General features: G+C 46.1%; 1 protein-coding gene across 2 annotated transcripts in view; it reads right to left on the bottom strand.

Moving 5' to 3' along the window:
* The window catches only part of Scaf8 (SR-related CTD associated factor 8), a 129,934-nt gene that overhangs the window by 20,479 nt on the left and 94,914 nt on the right, over positions 1-14,541 (bottom strand). The window contains exon 22 of one of the 2 annotated variants that reach the window (XM_051164100.1): positions 5,820-5,835. The exons of the other annotated variant lie outside the window; for it this stretch is intronic. The gene's annotated coding sequence lies outside the window, so the exon portion shown is untranslated. Of the gene's footprint in view, positions 1-5,819; positions 5,836-14,541 lie in introns of those variants that run through there. 2 annotated transcript variants of the gene reach the window in all.

Below are 14,541 nucleotides of genomic sequence, written 5' to 3'. Positions count from 1 at the left end.
ATAGACGCTGCTAAAAATGGTCTTAAGTACAAATTAGTTGATATAAATACTTTTCAAAGTGGATTTCATATATACATATACACACACACATATGTATATAAATGATCAGCAAATTAAATGGAGTCCAGACACAGGTAGGATTCTGTATCTTTCCCAGGCTGTTAATATGAATCCACATAACTCAGGCTGAGGTGTAGAAAGTTGGGCAGGGATCAGAATGTATAGTATTTTAATTAGCAAGATACAGGGACCGCAGGCTGGGGAGGTGGCTCGGTGGATGAAAGCACTTGTCACATAAGCCTGATGCCCTGAGTTTAACTCCTTGAAACAACCTAAGAGAGATGGTGGTGCTCACTTGTGATCCCAGCACTATGACAGGAGATGGGAGGAGGAGACAGGATAGCTCTAGGCCAGCCAGTCTAGAGAGTGCAACGCAGCAGGAACAGTGAGGAACCTTGCCCCACATGCCGGAAGGAGACAATCAACTCCAAAACGACTTTCATGGCATGTCTGTGCCCATACTTATACAACAGGGAACACACACAGAAATAATAAATAAAAATAATTTTAAAACTGCAAACAAACTGAGCCCATTGGGAGTCTAAAAGTAAAACTGAGAGGCATATAGACTTACAATTAGTGGCTCTGGGGAAAAATCCCTATCACTGATGGTGAATCAAAATAAGACAATTTATGGAGCTGGAGAGCTGACTTGGTGGCTTAAAGTGCTGGCTGCTCTTGCAGAGGACCAGGGTTCAATTCCCAGCACCCACACAGCCACTCAGAACTACCTGTAGCTCCAGTCCCAGGGGATCCAATGGCTTCTCTGGGACTCTGCAGGCACTGTACACCCTTAGTGCACAGACATGCAGGCAGGAAAAACAAACTCATAAAATACTAAATAATAACTTTCACAAGATTTGAAGAAAATAAGACAATCAAGTAAGTTTTGTCACGCAGTCAACTGCAAGCCATTTCGATCCAAATCCGGACGAGAGGCAGTTAGGGGCGCTGTGTATTATCGGGATGGTGCCCTTCGCTTGACTCTGCCCGACTAGCTGAGCGACATGAGGAGACGCACGCTGAGCTCACTCATGAGGCTCATCAGATCACCCATCCTCACAGGCTTGATAGGAAAAGAAAAGACGTCATATAAAGAACCTAGCCCGGCAGAGGCCAGTATGTAGTGATGATCAGTGTTATTCTTCAGCACCACTAACAAACACAACTCAGGGGCCAGAAGGATGGCTCAGTGGTTAAGGATTCTGGCTCTTCTTGTAGAAGAACTGGGTTCCATTCCCAGCACCTACACAGCTGCTCACAAGCATCTGTAACTCAGTTCCATGGGGAGCTAACACCTTCTTCTGGACCCTGAGGGCATGTGATGCAAAGACAAATGTGTAGGCAAAATTGTTATACACATATTTTTTTTTTAAAGGCACAACACGGGTATGGCTCACTTGCCAAGCAAGCGTGAGGATTAGATTTTGAATCCCCAGCACCCACATAAATGCCAGGTGGCTACCCTGTGGTCTCTGCTTGAGGAGACAGAGGTGGGGGCATGCTCAGACTAACTAACCTGGAGACATCTGGCCTCTTCCATGATAAGGCAGGGAGCCTGGCCCCCACATGCATGTACACACACATTTGAACGCACCCTCACAAATGCGCGTGCTTACTTGTTCTAACTGTAGATTTCCAATGAGAAATGTAAAATGAAATAGGCTGCCCAGGTAAGTGTGAACATCAGTCACTCTTGGCTTAAAATTTTTACTGTTTTTCCAGGCCGTGGCAGTGCACTCCTTCAATCCCAGCACACAGGGGGCAGAGGCAGGCAGATCTCTGTGAGTTCGAGACCAGCCTGGTCTACAAAGTGAGTCCAGGACAGCCAGGGATACACAGGGAAATCCTGTCTCAAACCTGTTCCCACCCCACCCCCAAATTTTACTGTTTTACCTGAAATTTGAATTTAACAGGGTGTCCATTTGTTGTTGTTTTAGAAACCCAGCAACCCCACCTGTGAGACGTGCCTACGTACTTAACCTAGTGAGACTTGAAGGTAAACTGACTTTGTTATTTTTGAGAGAGAGAGAGAGAGAGAGAGAGAGAGAGAGAGAGTGTGTGTGTGTGTGTGTGTGTGTGTGTCTCACAATGTAGCCCAGGTTGTCATAAATTTATGTACCCCAGGCCAGCCTTGAACTTGAGGCAATCTCCCTAGCTCAGCATTCCAAACACTGGACTGCAGGTGTGAGCCAGCCATATGCCAGCAGGAAAAACAATACCATGTCTTCATATAAGTTAAATTTCCTCAAATTTCCAAGGGGCTTTTATTCTGGGCTTTTAGCAGGTAATCATTCTAAATGGCTGGAGTCTTCACTCTTTTTTTTTTTTTTTTTTTTAAAGGGGAGGATGCCACACAGAGTTGCACTATCAACTCACAGCAGTGGGCGACCTCAGTCCCTGGCCCCACCTCTCTTCCCATTTTCAGAGCCCAGGCATCTTCCCTCACCAAGAGGATTTGCAGAGCCTCACCCTGCATTACGACGCAGCAACACAGCACAAAGCAAGCATGCCTTTCAGTGTCCCCTCTCCTTCCCGCGTCAGCAAACTGGAGTTCTCACTCAGGGACTATATGACCTCTCCAGGCCTCTAATTTTATCTCTAGCACATCAAATTGCTAAGTTCCAAGATGAATCCAGTCAAGAATCTCAGGCAGTACACGGCTCTAGCCCCATCAGCAGGACAAGATGTGCCACACTGAAGGATGGTAAGGGTCCCATGGAGACTGTCAGCGCCTGTGCCTGTAACCTGCTTGCTAGGCAGAGGCACAACCTTACTGCATCAGCATCAAAGTCAAGGCTATCCCGGGCTCGAGAGCTGTCTAGGCTCATCAACCTCCCCGTGACTCTGTCACTAGTGCCAGGTCTTTGAGGACAGTCCTGGCTTTTCTCTGCACAAAGCTGCCTCCTTGTTCTCTTCTCTGAGGACATGTTATGACTGCTGCCTCTCAAGTGAGCTCTCAAGCAGGCACCCTGTTCTCGCTGCTAGGCTGTCCCATGAATAGCTCTGTGGTTCTACGTTCCTGGTTTCTAAGAACGAAGGCAAGATGGCAGAAGCCTGAGCTTCAAGTGTGTGCATCCCACCCGCCTCTGATACAGAGGTTGAACAAATGTTTGGTGATGTGTGTGCTTTCCGGAAGGTCTGGTAAGAGGAAAAAAGAGAGAACGCCATCCGCTGTGGATTGCTCTCCCATACCACCCTGTTTCCTTCTGCATTGTGAGACACTTAAGAAGGATCACCCACTGCGATTGTGCCCTAGTTCTCCTAGTCTGTTGCCTTTAACCCTCTTTCCTTTCAGAACCTAGTAACGCTAACGACAGCTCCCGACCGTTGCGTGCTTTCCACATTTTGGATGCACCCTTTTGCTCTGGTGAGCCATTCCATGGTCTTACCAGGCATACTGCAGGCAGCTGCTGGGCCACTGGCCAGCTCTGCCACAAGGGGCAGGGGCTCAGTTCCTACGGTAGATTGCTTTTCCCTTACCTAGGCCTTGTAAGCAACCTTAACGAAACCCATTGGGTCACAAAGGGAGGGGGGAAAAGGACAATAAAAGACATGAAAGCAGTGGGCAGACTAGCTGGGAGGAGGAAGGTATCAGGCAGAGGCGAGCAGCAGGGACAGAAGAGGGTAGGTGACTGGTGTATACACATGAAAACGGCACAATGAAACCAACCGTGGTGCATACTTAATACATCCTAATCAATTTTTTTAAATGACCAAAGTTTGAAAACAGCTGTAGTCAGACTTTACATGTAGAGTAGCTGTACGCAGGTGTAATGTCTGAGCATGAAGCACAGAAAGGTGACATAACGATGCTTTCCCCTAACCTAGCAGATGGCCTTTCTCACCAAGGTGTGGCGGGTCAGTGGGGAGGAGAGAAAGGCAGGAGGGAAGTAAAGGGGTTCTGGGACCCACAGATGTGACGGAAAGGTAGTCTCTGGGTTTTGTGCCACCTCTCTGATGACTCTGGTGTCACATGACTGAACTGGTAAGAAAGTGAGCATGCCTGTGACCTGGGCTTCACCCACTTGACTGTGTGTCCTTCAAGTAACGCTGCAGATACACCTGACCTCCCTTTATATGCCCCCCTTTCCTGAGGCAGCCTTCGCTGTGGCTGGTAGGTCCACGTCCCTGTAGCACACTGACTGCTTCATCCCAGAACCAATGGCCTAATGCAGTCAGCTGAAAGGTTACAGGACTGCCTTGTAACCGCACCAGAAACTGCTTAAGAGTGGTGACCTGCTTTCCTTCCACATGTGCCTAGTCCTTCCATGAATGAGTACATTAAAATACATCAATGAATGAACGAATGAACTGTCAGGAAAACAATCTCAAGCTGTAATCAAGTTGAAAGTTCAGTAAACTAATAGCTACATTCTAAGCTAGAGCTCTCGTATGCCAGGGAAAAGAAGTAACTGTATAAACTTAGGGAATAATTTCTTCCTTCAAATGCTTCCATTAATATTTAATAAAAGCACTGTGAGATTAAAGCTTTAGAGGGAAATTTTCAATAAATCTCAATATTTAAAAAAAAAATCACAAGTCCCAATTATAATAAAAGACTTACTGGAATGTATCTAAATATTACAACTTAGGCAACTCCCTGAGTTTCTGTATTGACCAAGCATACCTCAATATAACATCATGCTGAAAATCTAAAATAAGTGGGGATACTAATATTTTGTCTACGATAGTCTTACATACTAAATTTATAAAATGCACAGGGGACTGAAAATCAATTTTTCTTCTTGTCCCTCTGACACCCCCCAACCCCTGCCTCATAACTTTTGAGATAGTAACATATTCCAGTAAAGTCCCTGCTATCCCCTAACACTGGGTCATCTGGGTCAATGGATTTAACTCAGGTCTCCGAATCTTAAGTGTTAATACAGTATAGACTCTCAGAGAACAACTAGCTGACACAAGTTTTAACATCTTGTGTTAGAAATATCAGGCTCTCCAGTTAATGGAGAAGGTTCTGCAGTCTGTGGACTTCTGCCTACTGTAAGGAATACATCACATCCCTAAAGAAATCCTCACGTGACAAAGGATTTGTAGTGAGCTGGCTATGACGTGCCTCGGGACAACTGGTTTACCTAGAGGCAATGCCTATACAGGTAAATTAGAGCATGGAGCTTAAAAGTATATAAATAAAATAAAATTTACAACCAGTGCCATTATTCAAGACCAAATGTAGACTGCAAAAATGTGATGGTTTAGCGGGTAAGAGAGCTTGCCACCAAGCCTGACAATACGAGTTATCTTTGGGGTCAACAGACAGAAAGACCGATTCCTCCAGGCTGCGTCTACCCTCCACATGCATGCCCTGATGTGTGCGAGCCCTCATATGAAAAACGTAACTAAGATGTTTAAAAAAAATGTTCCCAAATACTTCTGTGTTAGATACTAGTTTCCCTCACCCAGAACTGATACATGAGAACTTTAATCATAGAGACTTTGTCTGGTTTATATAAATGGGTATATACTGCTCTAAATTCTTGAGTTGAACACTATTGCCTTATAAAAAACTATGCCAGTAAACTGAAATGTTACAGTGAAACCTTGTATACATACATATATTTACACACACACACACACACACACACACACACACAAAGGTCTCATGTTTTCCACTGAAACCACCACCCTTGAATGCAAAGTAAATAAACAGTGACACATTCGCACAACTCACTAAGAAGTGTAGCTGCAGGTGATTATTCCAGAAGAGAATATTGGACCAGCAGAGGGAAGTTCACCGAATAAGCGCAGGGACAACTTCAAAGAAAACAACAACAACAAAAACACTTAAGTAATTAATGGTCATACACATATCTTGTTCCTTGATAGGAACCAGAAAAACTATGGGTTAACTCGAGAAAACACCAAATAAGCCCTTTTGATCAACAGGGCGTAAAAACTGAGCTATCATGCCTGGCTTGGAGTTTACTTAGAAAGTCGATGGTAGCAGCAGCCCTCAGGCTCACTTCACCCCAGGGTGCTGTTGTTCAGGCTTTCTGGGTGCTGCTACCCTGGTGGCCACACCAGGGGGCAGGTACTCTCCAAACGAGGCACAGAGAGCGTAGCTACAGGGGCGTCAGAATGAAGATGTCTCAATCGTCACCCAGGTCAGGATGGTGGCACTGAAAGGACCTAAAGCCCCAGCGTGTTCTGCGCCACGGCGTGTGCTAACCCTGTGGCTTGCTGCCTGCACAGCATCCCTTCTTACCTAGACCGCCCAGGCTAGTCTGAGATCTACACAGTGTAGCTATCTGGTAAGGGACCCTGTGGCTTGCCGCCTGCACAGCATCCCTTCTTACCTAGACCGCCCAGGCTAGTCTGAGATCTACACGGTGTAGCTATCTGGTAAGGGACCCATCGCGATGTTATTCTGAACACACTGTTCTTTGTTCTTAAACACTCTTCGTATTAGCAAATGCAGATAACCTTAGGCGGGGGACTCTCTTGGCAGGTACCTCAGAGAGTAAAACGGACAGGATAGCAGAGTAACAAGCACATGACTACGAGGAAGCTACAAGCTAAGCATGCATGCGTGTGTGAGCAGCTAATTTGCCCATGTATATTACGGGAAGATATCGATGACTCCTTAGAGCTTTATCAGGATATGGTCTCTGTTAGGATTCTGCTTCAGTCTGCCTACCTGTGTGTCACTGCTTACCTGCCATGGGGGCGTAGCCCTGCCCAGGGTCATATAAAAGACAGATCCTCTACATGGCTCTCTCACTGCTTCTCTCTCTACACCTCTCTCTCTCTCTCTCTCTCTCTCTCTCTCTCTCTCTCTCTCTCTCTCTCTCTCTCTCTTCCCCCTTTCCTTCTCTCCCCATGCTATGTTCATCTAATAAACTCTGTATAACATAATATCTGCCTAGTACCTTGTATTCTATCATTGTTTTAATGTTTATATGTAACAGTCTCCTTCTGTGGACAAACAACAGCAAGTGACTCTCTTGGATGGCAGCAGGCAAGGGGCTGTGTTTAAGGGGTTACTGTGTAGTGTGGGAGGGTAAGCCCATAGAAATATCAACGATAATTAACAACTGGTACAATGCCACCTCGGCAGCTCTGGCGCCCTTCTACAGGGGCACAATGACCTCTACTGGTAGAAATGCATAGTGCTGATGTGATTTTCTCTCTTAATCACGCCTACTGAAAGTAGGCCACAGGCATCCTAGCACTGAACAGAAAGACCAGCACAGAGCTTCAGCTCAGATATTAATCCTGCTGGTACTACAGAATAGCGCTTTAGTTGTCAAAGCAGCTATATGAATACTTTTGAGGTGTCTCCAGCATAACTGGTCCCCACAGGCACCAGCCACAGAATCAAAGAATACACCAAGATGTGCTGCAGCTTCCCACTGCCGAGTGGCCCGCTTCTTCGTGAACGTTTATTTTCTGGTTTCAAAGCCACAGTTAAAGCTTTGGCTTTTTCTCCTAATTCCTAATAGTTGTCAGAAATAAATTATAGACATTTTAAGCTGGGCACGGTGGCGCATACCTATAATCCCATCCCTCATGGAGGCAGAGACAGGCGATCTCTGTGAGTTCGAGACCATCCTGGTCCACAAATCGAGTCCAGGACAACCAGAGCTACACAGAGAAACCCTATTTTGAAAAACTAAAACCAAACAATAACAGCAAAATTATAGTAACCTTGGATAATTACATTTTATCTTGAAATGAAAAAAAAAAAAATGACATACCTGTCCCCAGAGGCCCCGAAACTGCATTGCACATGTGGGAACACACGTGTACCAGTGATGGGAATGCAGTGTGTGAGTCAAAGCACATGTTTATGAGAACCAGTGGGGGAATTTTTCAATCTCACAGGCTGAAATGATTTCCTTAGTAACTTTGTTCTCATAGGTTTCCACTGCAGAGAACGAAGTAGTAAAGAATTCAGAATGCCACTTTCCAGCGACAGGTACTGGAACCAGAGAAATAAGTTTCTTTAATCCTGCCTGTCTGCTTTTTTATTTTATTTTAACCACACATAATAAAAATAACATACAGGGGGCTGGAGAGATGGCTCAGTGGTTAAGAGCGCCACCTGCTCTTCCAGACACCCTGAGTTCAATTCCCAGCGGCCACATGGTGGCTCACAACCACCTATAATGTGATCTGATACCCTCTTCTGCAGATAAAGCACTCATATGCACTAAATAAAATAAATAAATCTTTAAAAAAAATAACATACAGACTGGTGAGTCGGGACTCTGCACAGAAAACAGTCGTAGCCTGGGCTGGAGAGATGGCTCAGCCATTAGCGAGTAGACTTACTAAACAAAAGTGTAAGAAAGACACAGCCTAGGCACAGAGCTTCCTGACAGGGCATGGGGAAATGAACTCACCCTGACTTAACTCTGTGAACACACCATCTTCTCATTATTTGTGTTTGCTAATATGCTGGAATTTGCTGCTGCAGATACAAGACACGGCCGGGGACCAAGGGCAAATGAGCAACCACCCTTCCTCCTAGCACCCAGCAGTGGACAGGAGGACTCCTACGTGAGTAAGTATAAGCAAACATTCTAAACAACTCATCCTTAAAACACTGAGTTTTTCATCAGTAATGACGTAAGATTCATCAGCTTCCTCCCTCCCTTCAGGCAACATCCGCACCTGAAGCACCCTGTTGCTGGATGAAGATCCACACGCCTTTCTCTTCTTAGACTAGGTCTCAACCTTAGGTCGCGAGCCCTGTGAGCATCAAGCGAGCCTTTCACGTGGGGCACGCAAGACCACTGAAGAACACAGATATTTACAGTACCACCCAGAACCGTAGCAAAATTACAGTTGTGAGATGGCAAAAAAAGAAACTTATGGTTGCAGTTACCACACCCTGAGGGTCGCAGAGCTAGGAAGGTTAGAACCACTCTCTTAGACGATGGGACGAGACAGGGAATTAGCTTTTGGTTCAAGGGCTACAGACATTTTCAGGAATACAAACAGTCCCAAGTTAGCTAGCCAACGCCTTCAGGACATGTCTAGGACCGAGGCATGTCAGAAAGACAGGAAAATACAAAGACACAAGGAGTGGAAAGAGAGGCCCTCAGTGCAGAAGATCTGGCTGACAGCAGCACTTGACGGCTGAGAGTCCAGAATTGTCTGTCACCAGAGCTGAACAAACCATAGCAAAGATCGCCTGTGCAGAGACTGCTCCATTCTGGGGGAGATGCCTCAAGTACTAAAGCAGGTAATGAGGGGATAGAAATGTAGGTCAGTCAGCAAAATGCTGGCTTAACATGCACAAAACCCCTAAGGGGAGTTCCAGGATGACGTAAAACCAGAGGAGGTGGCTCACGCCAGTGACCCCAGCATGGGGAGGTGAAGGCAGAAGGCTTTCCACAGCCGAAGGTGAGGTGGAGGAGAGTGAGGAAGAGTGCTTTGCCTCACGACCTCCTACTCTACTCCAAGCCCACAGGCCAGTGCCTTCCTTACCCAAAGCTGACATCACACACCATGAGGGCAACTTTCTACAACGTCAACACCAACCTTCAGAAAGACTTCAGGGCTTTAAACACTGTAAGCTTTCAGTGAAGAACTCCCGCATAAACACTGAAGCCTCTGAGGTACCAGGAAGACCACATCCAGAAATACAGTAATGTCATTTAAAACGCTGCCTAAACCAGAGACAAGGGAGAGAAAAACAGGAAGTGACTAAAACAATCCTCTGGACATTTGGTTAATGGAATAATGGTTGACCAAGGAACAGAACAGCATGGCAGCTTCACCAAGTGATTGCATGCTTGGGGCATGCGTAGTGGAAGCACGCAGACAGACGTGCTGTCCCTGCAACGTGAGGCTGGCCGGCTGGTTACTAATCCACAGCTAATGGTGCCGCTTGAATTGTATACAGCGAGTATCTAGTAAAACAGACGATACATTCTGAGGGCTACAGGAGGTAGCTCAGAGGACAAGATAGCTTGCTCTGCAAGGATAAGGACATGAGTTCAAATCCCAAGCAACCACATTTAAAAATTACAAATTAAATTGAATATTAAAAGCCTTGGTCGCACTCGCCTGTGACTCTGGGACTAAAGGGAGACAGGTGGATCCAGTAAGCTTGATGGGTAGACCACCATGACTGAAAGGATGGGAGACCCTATCTCAAAGATAGAGAGCTGCAGAGGAGGACAGCTGATGCACTACTGTGGTGTACACACATACACACAGAGGCATGCACTACACCAGACACCCTGGGGGGAGGGGTGTGCATCTTTCTGAATGACCAAAGGAAAAGAAAAATGAGTGAAAGAAAAGCATTAGAAGGTCAGTGTGAGAGGTTTTCAAAAGAGGCTGGGTGTCTAACCTTTAGTATTTTCTGGCCAAAGAAATTAATCTAATACATCCATTTGTTAAAATAAGGGCCAATTCGGAAAAAGAGTTGAAAAACTTAAGTAGTAAAATGTAGTGTTCCTAAGAGAAAATAAACCTTTCATGATTTCATGAAGGGGGTGGAGGGTGGTGTGTGTGTGTGTGTGTGTGTGTGTGTGTGTAGGGGTATTTCATAATTTCCTAAAAGATTTCCCAGTGACAATTCTCAAAAGATTTTCATACTCTTTCATTTCATTCAATGCATCACCCCAAATGGCCACACTCCAGGATCAGCTCTGGGGAAATGAGTTGTGCTCCGCCTGCCCCCTTTGGTCTTTTAAGACATGGTTTCTGTGTAGCTCTTGTTGACCTGGAACGTAGAACTCCACCTGACTCTGCATCCTGAGTGCTCAGATTAAAGGTATGTGTCACCACTGCCCAGCAGCTTTTTTTACCTGTAGAAATTTCTACTGCAAGCATTCAAAAGCTTGTCTAGACAGACACTCCTTGGCATGTGATACTACAAGAACCAATTATTGATACTTGTCCTTAAGCTACATAAATGGCTAAGTCTGTGCTTAGGACAGAATTCTTCATGAGGAAAAAAGATAGTAGAAAGAGAGTGGAAGGGAGGGAAGGAGTGAGGGAGGGAGGAAGGGAGGCAGGCAGGAAGGAAACAAAAGAAACAAATCAAGATCATCACAGTTAAGAGCCATATGCAGTATTTAGTCTAAACATGCTAAGGATTCAAATGCTACAACCTTCCATCCCCTGCCCCAGAGATGTTCAGACAGCGGCTGTGCTACCCAGGCCTAAACTGGAGGAGCTGGAGCAAGAAAGTAAAAGCAGGGTGACACTGGAGCTGTGGCTGCCAGAGGAGTAGGCAGGGAGGTGAGGGTTGAGGTGGGAGAACAACATTCATCAAGCTTAGTGAAATGAGCCAGACTCAGGACAAGAATCACATGTCATCTGTATCCATCCATCCATCCACCATCTATGTATCTGTCATGAATTATGTCTGCCTATCATCTATCTATCACCAATCTGTAGCTATCATCTATGTATTTACTCTATCATCTACCTACCTATCAATGACCTATCGGCCTCCTATCAGGTAGGAAAGTGAAGCAGGACCATCCTGGGAGAGGAAGAGAAGCAGCGGACCGGAAACAGGAGAGGCTACTAGGAAGTGACCCTGAATAACATGCCTGTGACACCCATCAATGTAGACTGCTTATACTCAACTTAAAAAAACAAAGACATAGATTCTCATTGGAGTAAGCTTTTCTGAAGACCTTCTCAGGAATGACAAAGAAAGACAGAGGGAGGGAGGGAGGGAGGGAGAGAGGGAGGGAGGGAGGGAAGGAGGGAGGGAGGGAGGGGAGGGAAGGAGGAAGGGAGGGAGGAAGGAAGGGAGGGAAGGAGGGAGCGAAGGAGTGAGTCCCCACTAACCACTAACTTTCATACTCAGCTTTTATCAACATTGGGAACAATTTTATAATTCACAAGTTTCGTGGCTGTACTTATCCCCAGGTCGAGTCTCCTGTTCACTTAAAGACAGCTCACTTCGGGGGGACTTGCAACTCTGACTTCGTCATCTTCGGAGGGAGCTAATCATATGACTACAAAGCATTTGGACCCATGAGCACATATCAGGATCAAAACTTTGCCCAAGTAAGCTCATGTCGAAACTGCTAGAAATCACAAAGTCAGACAAGTGGAAACACTGTCAGCCAAGTCTGTTAAACCTGTGACATAAAAACTGGCTGGCTGTGGTGGCAGTGCCAAGAGTGCCACCTACTCATGAGGCTGAGGCTGGAGGATGGCTTCAGTCCAAGAGTGCGGGGATACACTGGGCAGCACATGGGGCGAAGGAAACACAATTAAAACCTGCAAAACTAGCCGGGCATGGTGTCGCAAACCTTTAATCTCAGCACTCGGGAGGCAAAGGCAGGAGGATGTTTATGAGTTCGAGGCCAGCCTGGTCTACACGGTGAGTCCAGGACAGCCAAGGCTACATAGAGAAACTCTGTCTCAAAAAAACAAAACAAAAAACAAAAACTGCAAAATTTAGCCAGTCAAAAATAATCCCAGCACTCAGAGGAGGCAGACAGATAGTAAGGGACCCCAGACCAGCTCAGCCTCCATAGCGAAACCCTGTCTCAAAAAAAACCGAACAGAAAACAACAGTAACAAAGTGAATACTGTGGGCATGGCTTCCTGCACACTAAAACCACCTGGCCACCCTAGAGATAGGTGGGTGGGGCCCTCCTTTAAGAAGGCTCAAAGTATTTTGTATTCTACTAACATTTTCAGGCAACGGCCAAATTTAATGGAGATAGTGGGCTCATTTCTCCGTCCTATGGGAGAGTGCTCATACAGTCTATTTTAACACCAGCACAATGAGGTCCACAGCAGACTGAAAACACAACAACATCTACAGTTTCTAGAAAACTGGTAACTGAAACCTAATTTGTACTGTGGCTAGGGACTTTTCCTCCTCCCGTTTATTCTACAGGTGTATCTGAGTGCAATGCAGGAAGAGGACAGAAGAGGGCACCAGATCCTCTGGAGCTGGAGTTGCAGGTGGCTGTTAGCTGCTCAGCACAGGTGCTGGAGCTGGGTGGTGGTGGTCTTTAATCCCAGCGCTCAGGAGGTAGAGGCAGGTGGATCTCTGAATTGGAGGGCAGCCTGGTCAACAGACAACTGCCAGGAAGGACTACACTGAGAAACCTTCTTTTGAAGTCCCCCTCAAAAAAGGAAGGCGGGGAGGTACTGGGAACTGAATTTGATCTTCCGAAAGAATAACTAGAGCTCTAGCACTGAGCTATCTCCCCAGCCCCACCATTTTTATTTTTGAGTTGGGGCGGGGGGGGGGGGGGGGGAGGGAATCTCACATAGTGCAGAGGCTGGCCTTGAACTCCCTACTTAGGCAAACTGACCTTGAACTTCTGATCCTCCTGCTTTCTCCTGGGTTCTGGGTTGCAGTGTGCATCACGCATGTTCCAGCCTCCAGTGACTGCGTCTCCCAGCAGCAGTGCTCTGTCTGGGATGTTCTGCTGGCAGGAATCTCAACATCTTCCTTTCTACTTAGAAACTTCAACCAGGCATTTTGTGTCACCGGCTTTAGCTAATTCTTGGCCTTGTTGGAATCTACGAATCCTGTTATTTTCTCACGTAAGCACACAGCTAGGCTGCAAAGGCAAACAGCAAACAGCTTGCACTACGGTTTGATGAAGACCTGGTGTGCTTTACGATGGAGTCCGGAAGCCCCGCTAACCACCAAACACCTTTCCGTTTAAAAAAAAAAAAGGTAAATACAATCTATATTAAAAATCAAATCAGCCAGGCAGAATACCTTTAATCCCAGCACTCAGGAGACAGAAGAGGCAGGTGGATTGCTGTAAGTTCGAGACCAGCCTGGTCTACAGAACAAGTCCCAGGACAGCCAGGGGCTACAAAGAAAAACCTTGTCTCAAAAAAACAAAAACAAACAAAAATCAAAATAGCATAGGAGAGTGCACAGAGGTGAGGCCCCGGGGAAAGGCAGAAGACAGACTAAGTAAATCTGAATGTGGGCGAGTATATGGCTTCTCCCAGTTTTGGGTCTCTCCCAGTGTGCACACCAGGCTTTCCTTCATAGATGTTCATGAGGTGGGCACACTACAAAGAGGCGTTTTAGTTCTACCGTTACCAAGAAAGCAGAATGCGCAGCATCACGCTCTGCCGACTGCCAGGACTAACCATCGCTAGGATCCATTCCTGACCCACCTAACATGAGAACAACTGTTGTTCTGTTACTTGTCCTCTAACTATGCAGGAAAAGAGTAAAAGTCTGAACTCACATTTACTCTAAGCAAAGACCGAGAAGCTACAACGGAGCCAAGGGATCCTGAGCCCGGAATGAGCAACACCGCCGCCTGCACACGACACAACTTCCTCCTCTTGCTTCCTCAATGCTGCTATGGAGCTGTAATTCTCGTTTTAGCCTTTTTTCTTTTGGCCTTTTTTTTCTTTTAAAGAGCCAGATAGGTGACAAGAGTTTAAAAGTACATTCAATGGTCATTATAGCATCTAATTTTTGCAGGGGAGTTTTAAAGGGACAGTTCTAAACGAGAGGGAGCAGCAATCTCTCAACTTGTAAACCTG

Source organism: Acomys russatus, chromosome 21, assembly GCF_903995435.1.
Source record: "Acomys russatus chromosome 21, mAcoRus1.1, whole genome shotgun sequence".
NCBI lineage: Eukaryota > Metazoa > Chordata > Mammalia > Rodentia > Muridae > Acomys > Acomys russatus.
This window is presented reverse-complemented; position numbering and strand designations above follow the sequence as displayed.